The sequence below is a fragment of the Camelus bactrianus genome, chromosome 3 (genome assembly GCF_048773025.1).
Source record: "Camelus bactrianus isolate YW-2024 breed Bactrian camel chromosome 3, ASM4877302v1, whole genome shotgun sequence".
NCBI classification, from domain to species: Eukaryota; Metazoa; Chordata; class Mammalia; order Artiodactyla; family Camelidae; genus Camelus; species Camelus bactrianus.
In genome coordinates this window covers 24,094,403-24,108,538 of record NC_133541.1, presented here as the reverse complement: position 1 = coordinate 24,108,538, position 14,136 = coordinate 24,094,403, and the positions used below count along the sequence as shown (strand labels likewise).

The 14,136-nt window shown below is 44.7% G+C and overlaps 1 protein-coding gene across 8 annotated transcripts in view; it reads right to left on the bottom strand.

Annotated features, from left to right (window-relative positions):
* PDZD2 (PDZ domain containing 2) overlaps positions 1–14,136 on the bottom strand; it is a 341,923-nt gene that overhangs the window by 57,357 nt on the left and 270,430 nt on the right. Inside the window, exon 1 of one of the 8 annotated variants that reach the window (XM_074356758.1) lies at positions 3,791–4,778. The exons of the other annotated variants lie outside the window; for them this stretch is intronic. The gene's annotated coding sequence lies outside the window, so the exon portion shown is untranslated. Of the gene's footprint in view, positions 1–3,790; positions 4,779–14,136 lie in introns of those variants that run through there. 8 annotated transcript variants of the gene reach the window in all.

Below are 14,136 nucleotides of genomic sequence, written 5' to 3'. Positions count from 1 at the left end.
CCAGCTTCATGTATTACCATGATATTTCCCTCCTCCAACCGAAGATGCTTTTCAATTAAGTTAATACTCCGGATGATCAATACTGTGCCACAGAGTTTTTCACCTCAAATTTTTTGCATTTAATTTTCACAGCAAACATGACAGATGAGGAAATATGACTGAGACCCTAAAGTAACACCCTTGTTTATAACACATATCCAGGATCTAGAGTAGACTGTATGTGACGAGAGTACAAAACGAGTGGTGTAGCTTTATAGGAGCTTTAAACGCACTAGGTCGAATCTGAAAATGTTTATGATGCAAACACAAATGATGTGAACTCTTCCTGATTTTCAGAATCTGAAAGAGGTGGTTTAGAGGAAAGAACCACAGCCTTAAGAAACAGGGTTTTCTTTGTTTTAAATCCTTAAATGTACCAAAGAATGAAGTGAGATTTGGATTCTATGATCTATAAAATACCAAAAGAAATTTTATGCTAAACATGGTGTATATAATATAACTACTGAAAGCCTGTAGCTAAAAGCTAAAATCAATCAGAATGACCCAGAGATATCTCATAGGGTTGCAGAAGACACATGGATGAGCTAAAGGCAGAGGTGAAATCTTATTTCACAACCCCCTGTTAGCATAAGGTTCTGGATTTAAATGAAACCATTTCCTCTTGTAACAAAACAAAACAAAACAAAAACCAGTCTGTTATGGTTTTAGGTAGCTTGTAACTCAATGAACAGGAAGTAGGTTGCTTAGATACATTAGTTCCAGATATTTCGGGAAGTAGCAACACACAAAGTACAATTTTGATAACAATGAACCTCTCTTTAGTCTTATGACTATTGCCTGAAAATGTCCACACTCTAAGAAAGTCCCTTGGCTGTATCCCCCCCCCCCCCGATGCACAGAACAAATTAAACTGTTCTGGAAATGATGCCATTTTAGTTATTCTCAAATGAAATGTTCAAAAAGTTCTGGAAGGCATTTGGCTCAGAGAACCAGTTGATACAATCTATTATTTATCAGCAGTTTCTCATTCACGTGTCATATAACAATGTCATTATATTAATGGAATCTAATATAATTTGCCAATTTCCTAGTTAGAGCCTCTCTTTGCACAGTTTCCCATACCTGTAACCTAGGAGATTGTCTCTCAGTGAAGAAGAATCTCTAGCTTCTGGTTTTACAGGGAGTTGGTAGGGCAGCATGGTCAAGAATCCAGCTGTCTGGGCACAAGTCCTGGCTGCACTGTTTATTAGCAATTTAGACACTTTAGTCAACCTCTTTGAGCTTCACTGTTGCCACCTGAAGAACGGGACGTGAAGTAAGCATTAAACAATATAGGCTTCTGATTAAAGATGGCAGATTTCCCTCTTGAAACCACACTAAAACAATGAGGAAGAGATTTTTTTTTTTAAATGAAAGACATAGTCCCACAAAGACAAAGAGAATAGAAGACAAGATCAACAAAATTCTAAAAAACCAGTAAGAAAACATATGGTAACAGATATGACTTGAGAAGGCTGAATCCTAAACTGGTGTTGGAGAAAACGCAAAAGCAACTCAGTCTGCACACAGAACTCCCACAAGGCTCAGGAGAGAGAGGATTCTCTGGAAGTGATGGTAAAGGCTGAAGCAGTGGGATAAGAAATGGCCCACATTGGAAGTGATTGACATGGGTTAACAGTGGATGTGATTTGAGGGAGATTTCTGGGGTCAGGAGTGACCTAGACAAAGTTCTGAGAATTAATAAAGCCTGGGCAGCTAAGTAGAATAGGACCTTTGTAATTCATCACTGTCCTTGTCCTAACAGAACCAGCCTCCAAAGGAGACATAGGACTGAGATGGAATTTCTCCACTTCTCCTTGCTCTTCCGAGCTTACTCCAGAAATGCAGAATGGGAGAATGGAGGCTCCTAGCTGCACCAAAGTCGTCCATCAGCCAAAGAACATGGGAGCGTCGTTATCATCAGGCTGCTGTCCATTCAGAATACAGGTATTTTAGCCAGCAACAGCAGAAACCTCTGTCCCACTCTCTGTATGAACTATTAGCACATGAAGTGTATGCAAAGTATAGTGCAATTTACATGTTCCACAGGTAGTGACATGTACTGTGCCTGTAACATATTAACAGAGCACTGATGTCAGAGGCAGTTCTCTGATTATGTGAAACAGGGATGATAGTATTTATTTTTAAAGGGGTAAAATTACCTTGTAATTACCTTGTAGGATTATCATGAGGATTAAATAAGAATGCACTGCAGAGTATGAGTAGAGCACCTCAGGTGTATCACAGGGGCCTAATGAAGGTTTAGCTGAAATTTTTAAAAACCCCTCAAGCTTTCTCCCCACCAGGTCTCAGGATGCTTCTGGGTTTGATGGTTACATCGACCATGATTACAGCTCTAGACTACAGAGATGTACATTTAAATGTAGCAGTCTTCATGAATGAATAAAACCAAACAAATGGGCACCCAAGGAGAATATGCCACTTTCTTGGATTCAAGATGAGAAAAAAGCTCCAAGAAATTACTGCACACCTAACAGCTAAGAAGGCAGTTTTGAAGGCATGTGCCTGGGGAACTTCGGTTTCAGAAATCAGGTTTGCACAGGACACCACAGAGGATTTGAGAACACACTCTGGCCTGAGAACAGGAGCAATGGAAGAAAAAAAAAAATAAAGAATACGTGATTATTATCGAGAGGAAGAGAGCCACCTCCTTGTAAGAAAGGATGAGATGTTAGCCGACAGACTGGACAGACATCAAGGGGAGATGAGACGGTGGAGTCCAGGGCAGCATGATGGGTAAGGGAAAAACACGTGCCAGTTCCTAACGATGACTCTTCAACTGGGCATCACAAAAGTGGGAGGTGCAGTTATTCCTAGATTTGAGGGAGGGACTGGGACCTAAGGAAATGTAACTGAGGAAGAGAGGCAAAACCACAGAGAACAGAATGCAACGACCCCCCCCCCCCCAACACCATGGGGATCCCAGGACCGGAAAACAGTGAGAGATGTGATTTATAAAGTGCAGATGCAGGGCCTGAGCAAGAGGCTTTGGAACAGCTATACCAACAGGGATCAGGAAGTCTGGAGTCTGGACACATTCAAGGGTGAGGGGTGAGGAAGATCAGCGAGAGTGAACAAATTCCTGGGTAAATTTTAAAGGGCCAAAGATTTTTGTTGTTGTTGTTTGCCCCAACAAGAGTGGCCTGGGAGATAAATTAAATTAGGACTATATGAAAGCAAACAGACATCCCAGAGGGGAGCCGGGCAGGATGGTAAAAAGCCAGAACTTGACGCTGTTCTGGTGGGAGGACATCTCCTGGGTGGAATTAGCCAGCTCGGAGGTGGTGGCGGTCAAGGTGCAGCAGAACAATAGCGGCATTAGTAAACAGAGGCCTCACGGATTCCAGCTCTTTCACAGTGATGGGCCCCACGTGACAGAATCTAGAATTGTACTTTAGGAAAAAACAAACAAACAACAACAAACCCTGAGTCAGAGAACAAAGGAACAGGAGAAGTAAAAAAAAAAAAAAAAAAAAAAAAAAAGGCACACAGATTTAGCAAGCCAGGCCATGAAAAAAGAAAGCAGTCTTCACTGAAAGAAGAAAAGTTAAAGAGAAACTTAAGTGAGTCCAAAAGAAGACAGATATGAAGCACTGGAGGCATAGCCAATTACTGCCTCCTCCAAAAGATCAACAACAAACGTAGCCGAAGGCAATGCTACTCCTGGAATATTCAAAACCCAGGGAAAGACAAATCTCGAGAAGCAGGTGGCAGAGGCATTAGCCCTTACCAGCTCATTAGGGACACAAGCTTCAGAATCGCCAGCAGCCGGTCTGGTTCATGAATCTGCAGAGGGTGTTTTTCCAGCTGAATACATGGGGGAGGAGAGATGCAGCTTCCTCCAGGCTAAGCACGTCTATGCCAAGAGACATGGAGATGGGAGAGGTGGCCCAGGACTGAAAATGCCTGCTCCTGGGAACTGGCAGCCCCATCAGAGGCACAGTCCACACCCAGCGCAGTCCTTCGGGGAGGAGGAGGCTTTCAACTCAAAGTGCAAATGCAAATCAAGAAGCTTCTGAATATAAAGGAAAAGCACTTTAAGTAGGACCAGGTTGATTTCCCACACCCAGACTGGGAGCTAGATTGCTGCCAGTGGGTTTGAGTTCCTGTTCATAGATTCCAAACAACGGCCATTGACTGATGGACATCGTCAGCTCACCTTTACTAACTGTTATTAAGTCTCTGCTATAGCTTTGGGAGGCCGTTCTCCTTGAGGCTCTTCCATTTCTGTGTAGCTTGTGGACACAGGCATAGGCTGTTTTTACTCTGGATTATCTTTCTTTTCAAGGATGTTTGTTGGGTGAATAGCCTTGAAGGTTTAGAGATAGTGGTCTCAGAAGGAAGGGGCTGGTTTGTTTACTGCCCAGTATAATAAAGAAAATGTCTCTTTCTGGAGCAAAGGGCAGTCAAGTTTGCTTCCAGCCCATCACAAAAGGTTCAGGTTGCCTACACTCAGGGCTCCTGTTTGCCGTGACGCAAATCCACTGTGTGCGCACCCACCTGAGCCCTCTGCATCACTCTCATGGGACTTGGCAGGGGGGAGTGGAAATTATGCAAACATGAACCTCTAGACTGAGAGTGAATCCTCAGCTGGGATTAGAGAAAGCCACAGGCTATGTGCTGTGCTATGAGTAATAAAGTCATTTGTCGCTGACCCAGGAATCTCATGTCTTCTACCAGCATCCATGAAACTGTAGTATAAAATCTCAGACATTTTTTTTTTTTTTTAAAGTTCTTGATGTGGTCTTTGGCAACACTGAAAAAGGTCCTGGAAACAAAATTTTCCCTGGTCCAGGTGCTAGGGATTGGCTCATTTTTCAAAATGCCAAGGATGTGGGGCCAAAGACTTGAGACCACTGTGGGTCCATTTACTCTGTCTATTAGCATTTCATTAAAAAAAAAAAAAAGTAAAGCACACAGAGACATGCTGTTGAACAAATTCAACTTTCTTGGAGCAAAAAGATCCATATCTGTCCCAGTAGAAAACAGCCTAGTCTGCAGACGCTGAATACACCCATCTCTCCCCAGCACCCAGCATCAAGAATCTCATTTGCTAAGATGGAACAAAGTAAGAAATTGGAGAGATCAAAGGAGGCCACTAAGTACTTTGGTTTTTAACTCAAAGGGCCGAGGAAATTTAAGTTTGGATGTTAATGATTTTAGATGTTAACATCTTTGGATTATGACTTGCAAGGGGATTTCAATTTGCTGGCATTTTAATTATTTCAGTATCATTATTATGTTGGCATTTTATCTCACGGCAGAACCTCTGAAAAACTGCACTGGACAATGTGGCTAGAAATAATTTTGGATGAGAAACAGCATAGGGATTGAGTTTTAGCTTCTGGCAAATTTTAGTCTTCTGGAGGTGGGGAACAAACCATCATTACCCATGAGACAGGCCCCTTGGGTCCAAACGAAAAGTCTGGTACTTAGAAATGTCCTATAACTGCTGTCCAAAGCATTTAGGAGACCTCCTTGAACACACTGTGACTAATACAATGTTTAACTCTGGGGCATCATCTGTCCTTCTCAGTTAACTCCTGAAGCCTTACAAACAAACCATGCAAAGCATGGCTTTTATCTCCAACTATTTCCATTGAGCAAGCATATTTGATCCCAAGGAAAACTGCAGGAGGACTGGTTACAGCCAGTTCATGCCATGCTTTTACGGTTCCCAACACTTAAAAAAAAAAAATCTGCAGATGTGACAGAAGACAACCAAGCTCCAAATCCCCAGGAAGCCGTGTCTGTTCGTCCCCCTGGTCAGTATTTAAGGACAGGGGAGCGTGGTGATTTCTCTTTCATGCTTCAGTCACACTGAGATTATTTTTAGGCTGCCAGAGGAAGTTCATTTTCCAGCTCTCTGGGGCAGATGTTTGAGTGACCAAAGGAGAACCAGATGGCCATCAGAGACGCCAGCGCTGGGAATGAAATGACCATTCAGAAAAAGGGAATTGGAACAACAATAAATCAGCCTAAAGGCGCAGGAAGCCTGCGAGTTGACTGCAGAAATTAAAACACAGACCTACTGCTACACTAGACTCATTGCTTTCCAACACAGAGGCTAACTCAGGACTGAAGAGGAAGACAGTGAAACTGGAAAGTCAAACTCGCCAACCCCCAGCAGGCTCTGGTGCGTGAGGAGCGGCCGATGCAGCTGGGAGAAAAGCAGCAGCTGATGTCAACCGAGGCTTGTAGGCTGTGGCTTCGCAGACGACATAATATTGTCCTTGTTCTCTCTGAGCCCATTTCCGGTTTCCTCCCATTTATCATCCTCAAACAATGTGAATGGGCTTAATGCACTCCGTTGGCGATTATTTGGATGATTTTTATGCATACAGATTAAAGAAATCTCTTGGTCCCTTAGAAAGGTGAGGCAAAGGAGTCACCTTGAAGGGCACAGAAATGTAATCAGTTATTGGCCCACGTGTTCCTCTCCTGTGGTGGGTTTGTATGTGTCCTCAAGGGATTCTCAGTTCTTCCAAGGAAAAAAAAAAAAACAAAAACCAAGAGATGTGGATGGCAAGAAGGAGAATCTGCACACGTCTCTCCTGGTACTGATTTCAAATTGAGGCGAGGCGAGTACAGACACTCTTTACAAAGCAGGAAGCTTTCACTTGTGCCATGTTCCCACGACCTAGCGATAAGACTGTGAGGTCTGGAGCTCTGCTTTGGGCTTGGGGGCTAGCTACAGAAGGCAGACCCTTGGGTTGTTTCACAGCAGGAGCTGGCTGGCTGCTCACCTTGGACATATCTCTCGGAGCAGCAAGGACTACGATAATGCTTTATCCTAAATTCCAGGATGATAAAATCGAGGTGGTTGTGTATGTCTGTAGGAAAATCTCAAGCCATACAAAAAGTAGACGTGAGAGAGCTATCAACCAAGAAAGGCATGCAAAATGACCTAAGACGTAAACAGGAAGGCTGGCAGGAAAAAAAATAAGGGGTAAACTATCTGAGCCACTGAGTCAAATCCAATTCAGCGATAATGTAAACGGGCCAGATTCTTCCAGTGCCTTTTTTCTAGGCAAACATTTTAGAGGAAGTTTTACGTGATTCTATGACTTACTTAAATAGAAAAAGGTTGTTTTAACTGGACATACCATTTAGACAGGTTTTAGATGAGTAACTAGGGGGGTGGATAGAGCGCAGTGGTAGAGTGTATGCTTAGCATGCGTGAGGCCCAGGGTTGAATTCCTAGTACCTCCATTAAATTACAAAAATAAAAAATAAAAAGAGTAACTGGTTGTGTTGAGGACATTGTGGTTAAGTCTTGGTTGGCTGCTAAGTCCCAGGCAGTACCCCAAGGTCTTCTGTCTTTTCCAGCTCAACGTGAGCTGTACTCTGAATTCTTGTTTTCCAGGGGTGGTGTTGAGTTCATGCTGATTCAGTGATATGTATTTCTAAGGGAATGTACTTCCTGAAGAGTCGGACCGGAAAGCGGTGCTCTGAGGAGCCCACAGGGGAAGCAGTAACAGGAGAGGCAGTCCCAGGCTCACACTTGATGTCCCACAGCAGGAGTCGGGCAAACTGCTGCCTGGAGGCCAGATCTGGCCCAACACCTGTTTCTGCAAAGTGTTACTGGAACACAAGCATGCCCGTTAGCTCACTTATTGCCAGTGACTGCTTCTGCACTACAAAGGCAGAGGTGAAGGGCTGCAACAGAAACTGTTTGGCCAGCAAAGCCTGAGATGTTTATGATCTGGCTTTTACAACTGCCGACCTCTCATCTATAGGAATAATTCATACCCTAGCCCCACCCATCTCCCCACCTCCATCCCAATGCAAAGTCATTATGGACAGACCTGAGAATTTTTTTGAGGAAACATAACTTTAAGAGTTAGAGAGAAAGTACTGACAAGCAGAGAGATCTTAAGGAAGCTGCTACCGGAGGCAAGGCTCACTGGTCTACCACGGGATTTCCTCTCAAAACATCTTTGTCAGCCAGGCTTTTGTGATTTTATTTTTAAATTTTGTTTTTAAGTGATCCTGATAAGAAACTCATTTGAAATGACAAGGATTCTCTTTTTAAAATGCACATCCTTTGCTAAGTGTCATAGGGTTATTGGCTACCATTTAAACTGGTTTAATCGGATTGCTTTATTAACATACCACTTGGAAGAAATGGAAAGGGTTTGGTTTGTTTGTTTTTTCAGTCTTTGGTGGTGGTGGTGGGGAAGGAAGGGGAGAAAATGGCCTGCAGAAGAAGAAAGGAGAGGCTTTTTGGGAGGATGCGACCTCTTAGGGGTCAGGGGAGACTGTGGGTCCCTCAGTGGGAGAGTCCAGCACAGTATGAGGACACTGGGCTCCAGGAAACCTGTGACAAGAGGGAACAGTAAGTGAGGAGGAGTGGATGCCAGGAGGCAGGAGGGTTCAAAGGTAAGCAAAACCCCACTCAAAATGTTACCCCAAAAGGTAAAGACCCTGGTTCTTCTCTTCCTGAGAGACAGGTTTACAGTCGGGAGATGGTGCACTGTGTATTACAAGATTTTAAGAGATTTATTTAGCAAAGGAAAAGTCCACCTCCAAGAACAGGAGGCGGGCTGATCCAAGGGAGGGAACACTGCAGTTTCCGTCTCCCCTTTCTCTCCTACCCTCGCTTAGAGGTGGTCTCTTGACTGATTGACAGCTCTTGTCCCTGGAATGCTGAGTCCTGTTTGGCCCCTTTGTGCATGGCCTTACCCATGGCGTCCACAGAAAAACCCATGGTGGGGGCCTAAACCGCAATGCTAATTATAATACAATGAGCATCAGGTCATGTCTGGTTAAGTCCTTTCAGGTACCGCACCGTCATGGCTGTCAGGTTCTAACTGGTTTCTTGCTGGCGCTCATTTAGAAAAAGTAAAATCCCTTTATGCTGGAGGCGGGCATAACACCATCTTCCAGACCATCCTCCCTCTCCTCCACCTGGCTGCCGGGTGCCCCCACTTAGCTAACTATCCAAGAAAAAAAACTTAGGATCAGCCTTGCCTTTAGGGAAAAAACCGAAGAAACTTGGCTCTTCTCTACCGCCAAGGAGCCCTGCTGCAGACCCGGCGCTCCCGTCGGCAGGCTGGCCCTGCTCTCTCCCTCCACTGGCCTCCACTGCTCCTGCCTTTCCATCCTCCCGGCCACCTCTCCTTCCATCCAGGCTCTGGTTACTTCTCAGCGGGGCTGCAGCAAAGACCTCCACTTCCATCCCTCCCCCTCCGCCTTTCTTCAGTCCAGCTCTCCCTCTACCTCACTGCTAGAGGAATCTTCAAACAAAAACTCTGACCCTGTCACTCAACTTTAAAACCATCATTGGTATATACTTGTAAAATAAGTCAGAATTCCTTCATGTGGAACTAAAAACACAGGCTGAACATTTGCACTTAATGGACTATTTGTTGATCCTTGAACAAGCCTTAAAAATTCCTCTTTGTGGACCACGTACATGCTATTTTTCCACTCCTGTGGGTGCTCCTGTGGAAATCCTACGGAATAGTCAAATGTCACCCCATCCACTAAGCGCTCCCTGGTCCCCGGAAGGAATGAGACATCCCTCCTCTAGGTCAATATAGCATATGGCTCCTAAGGGTTTATTATACAGAAGAGGGGAACATGAAAAGCATAGCAATAACAATCATTCTTTAGGGAATATAATAAATACTGTAAGAGAGGGAGACTGTCTGTATCCCCCAAAGCACCCAGCATGCCCTCAGCATGGAGATGGCGAGGACACGCTGCTACAGTCCAGTGTCTGCTGGTACCACGACCTGGTTGTGGACGCTACACAGCCATGGTACCAACTTCTGAGGCTGGGTCTGGCGTCAGTGGGGAAAGTGTCATCAAGGAACAGAGCTGTCCGCTCTGGGAGCTGAAGAGTGGGGTGTGGTACTGCCCAGACTATCTGCTTGCCTCCGTTAGCTTAAAAGAGAATTCCACAAATATTTATTAAGTAAACATGCTTGTTTCTAGGGGAAATAAATTTGAATATCAGCTTTACCAACAAATTTCTGAAAACATCTACCCCTTTATCAATCAGGAGGTGAACTTTCTGATTTTTTCAGTGCCAAAATGTGAGAAGCAGACACACGGAATTGGCAACCAGAGAAAGCAGACGTGACAGAAGGCTGCGGGAACTGGAAAAGTCTCTGAGGGATGAGGGGCTTCAGCATCTCGACAGTTGGGCATAGAGGGAAGGATATCTCGGGTGAAGGAGGAAGAGCAAGAACCGGAAGGGAGAGGCACGGTTTTCTCTTTTCTGCGAATGTCATTCACTGAACTCCATCGAAAGAGCTAAGCAAGCAAAAGCAAGCAAACAAACAGCAAACCAAAAGCTGGGCAAGCAAACACAGTAACAATAGAGGGCAGGTGGGGAGAATTCTTTTCATTTTAAATAGCTCCATTTCTTTGAGAAATCTCTGCCCCAGATTCCACAGGGGAACTTCTGATCTCTCATATTTCACTTTGCTTTTATTTCCAGGCTCTATATCACCATGTTACACACGATGAGGTGAAGAAGAAAACAAAAAACAAAAAACAAAAAAACCCCCTAAACTCCAACTCTTCCACTGCTCATGAAGTCTTTAAAGTGAGGCGTGTGTTTTTTCTAGCATACATTGCCTATTTGTCTAATTCATCTTTGCACTGTCAAAGTGATTTTCCTAAAAAAAAACCAAAACAAAACCCCAAACCCAGCACAATAACTGGAATTGAAATGAAGTGGGGGTATCCTGTTTCTCTTAAGAGAGTAAGAATCTGATTGTGTATCAGCACCCTCTCCGTGTAAGGTCTCAAGACACATACATCTCAAGGATTTCTGTTACCTGAAAGGCTTAGCGAAGCTCATGAACACATAAGATATGTTATGTACGATGTACGTGCACAAACAAGCCACATCATCCTGCTTTTCCCTGCAAAACTGCCTGTGGCAGAAGAAATTTTCATTTCAGTTTTATTTCTGAACTGCCACCTTCCTTCATATTCTACTTTACGTTTCAATGTGAGGACCACAGATAGACATTCCCAGAGGACATGTGAAACTAAATTAATAGAGATGATATTTATACGAGGAAAATTCATCATAGAGGGCAGGGCTGAAAAGCATCTTGGAATACTGTAATGGAATACCCACGACCAGAACCAACTTACTGGAAGGGACAAAGTCATTTCTTGACCCTTATGGTGTTATTTTCATGGAAGATATTAATTTGAGAGCAAAGAAACTTTTTATTACATGTCCTAGTGGTCCATATTTTATTTTCACTGAAATTTGAAGGGATTTTTCAAATCCAAAAGATGATGATAAAGTTGACAGCATACTAAGGGGATTTCTTTAACTGTACATCATACCACTCCATGCTGTGATGTCAGCCTGTGTAGACTGGGCAGCCATCAGACATTCCCAACAGAGCTTCATAAATTATAACCCTATGCTACTGTACTAATGGAAAAATACACCATAAAATGGAAAACAATTTAAAAATGAGATAAAATCTATACACGTTCTCATGCTTTCCTCCCACACTCCAAGGGACCATCTGGATCTCCCCAGCGACCCCCGGGTGTGCTCACCCCACTCTGGAGACCACCACGCTTTGAGCCTGTAGATTACAGTATTTGCTTTTCTATGCAAATCACTTGAGCTGTTTACTTCCTTGAGAACCACAAGCCACTTGGATGAAAATGCAGCACAAAGCCAGGTAACGAGTTGGAACAGGCCCCAGAAAATGCGTCACGGGAATAAGCCTGATTGAAACTTCAGCAGTTTTCTGGGCAATGCATCCAGGCCAAATAATTATTCTTATCTTATTTACCCCATCCCCCCATCTATTTAAATAATCACTTCATCTCCTTAAGTAGGGAACCAAACCAAACAAAAACCACCCCCAAATTTAAATCTTATTTTCTTAGACTAACAGTAATTGTAGCCTTGTCTGTCTCATTTTTCTCCGGCAACACCATACACTGCAGTGAGTTTCATGCAGCCTCTTACACGTGGCCTGAGCCAGCTAAAGTGTTGCTTAAGGAACATCTAAGTGCTCTGAGACCTACTTGGGGAAATCTAGGACTCGCAGAGGAAAGAGAGGGTCGTTCACAGTTTGGGACAGTGGAGAGAAAAAGGTACAACTCGGGGGAATGGTGGATAAGTCTGAGTTCCTGCCTGCTTTGGGCTGGTGGTGGGAGTAACACAGCTTCTGCATGAACCACACCAGCCTAGACACCAGGAACCAGTCATCTGTGAAGTCAACGAGAACCAAGGTGTGCAAGCAAGTCTGTGTTCATGAAGGATCTGGAGTGGGCTCTGGGGGCCATACTCCCAACGTTCCCACAAGCACCACAAACACCGAGGCTTCTCTCCCTGTGTCCCAAAGTGCAGGAAGGAGGGAGGCAGCTGGGGGCCTAAAAGCTCCTCGTATCTCAAAGCACACACAGATGGGTCCCTGGGCCTCATCCAGCCCCCAGCCAGGAGACTCTTAGGAGCTCTGTCACTTTGTGTCACGTCTCTGAAATTGCCATGTGGCCAACAAAGGCGTGTGGTCAAACCTGCTGCTGCTTAGGGCAGCCACCCTCCTTCACAGGTTTGCTTTTCAAAATCTGGCTGAGCATCAGAATGGCCTAGGTGGCTTCTAGGAATAGACTCCTGGGCCCCACCCCCTCGGATCTGCAACTGAGGCTCCCCAGTGTGGAGGCTGGAGATCTGAGGAGCAGCCTGAACCTCCCCTCCCTGCGCAGTTTAACTCACGCCCCAGCGCGGAGCTGCCTGTGTACATTTATGCATCGGCCACACACAGCTGTTCCCCTGAGCTGCTGGTGAAGTGCCTCCACCTCTTCCTTCCAGGACTTTCTGCTTCACCGTTGCTGCTGCCTTGAGCCATCACATGATCTGTCCAGGGAAGAACGGTCTTCTCTCTCACACAGATTTCTAGCCTACAAAATGCCAAGGTTCCCGGTAGCCCTGACTTTTATAGATCTATGTGCCAGAACCTGCAGCTTTGAGACTCATGGTTCTGTGCTCTCTTCCCTAGGGCCCTTTGGGCTTGTCTTTTCACTGACATTCCATGGGCTACTTCACCAACTCCCTTGGGATATCAGTCCTTTGTTGTAGTTGATTTGTTAAAAATTCCCTGTTCTAAATTCTCTTTCTTTCGAAGCTTAACCAAACAAAAATAAGAAATCTACTCATTGGTTAACGAGGTAGAACCATGAATGTCCTATTTTAAAGAAAAGGACACTGTGTTCTCCCCGTGCTCTGTGTGGAAAACGTTATCACTGGTATTTGCATCCCAGATGGAAACTCCCAGAAGAGAGTGGCAGGCACGTTTTCTAGTTTGTGGACACAAACAATAAATGCCTACTATGTGCTGTGCCCATTTAGAATTCATGGTGTAATCTACCCCCTCCAAACAAAAACAAAAAAGTAAAGGGCTTTGCAAAAAATAAAATAAAATTCATGGTGTGCAGGGCAAGACATGGGGAAGTCAGTGGTAGATAACCAAGCCTTACGATGAGGGGTACGCAAGGGCATTAAGGAACAAGAGAGGGAACATCAGCCATCCACGTGTCTGCCCACCTGTCCAACCATCCATCCCTAATCATACAGAGAGCTGACACCGAGCGAAGCTGACATGGGCCCTGCTCCCATGGATCGATCCTCTACTCATGGGGGAGGATGACACTAAGCAAACAGTCACAGATATAAATTGTGTCTTTACAAACCATGTTAAGGGTCATGAAGGACAATACAGTGTGTATTACCCGCTGAGGGCCCAGGCATGAAACATATGTATATCTAGGAAGACTTCCTGGAGGAGATGGGCCCTGAACTTAGATAGGTAGAAAGTCGAAGCCCAAGGAGAAGGAAAGACTGTTGGGGACCCAGAAGCAGAGAGAGGACGTCTCTAAGCAGAGGGACCCCGAGACTGAGCAGCAGAACCCACTCCTACCCATATAAGCAGCCTGTCTTAATACCCCCTCCTCAAGGCTTTAGGGAAAGAACATTTGCTCCCCTTAGAAAAAGCTCAGAGAGCCGTGAGCCAGTGTCTCTGCAGGAATACTTCCACTCTGTGAAGGTCTGATTTTCTGTCAGACACTATGACCTTCCTGTTT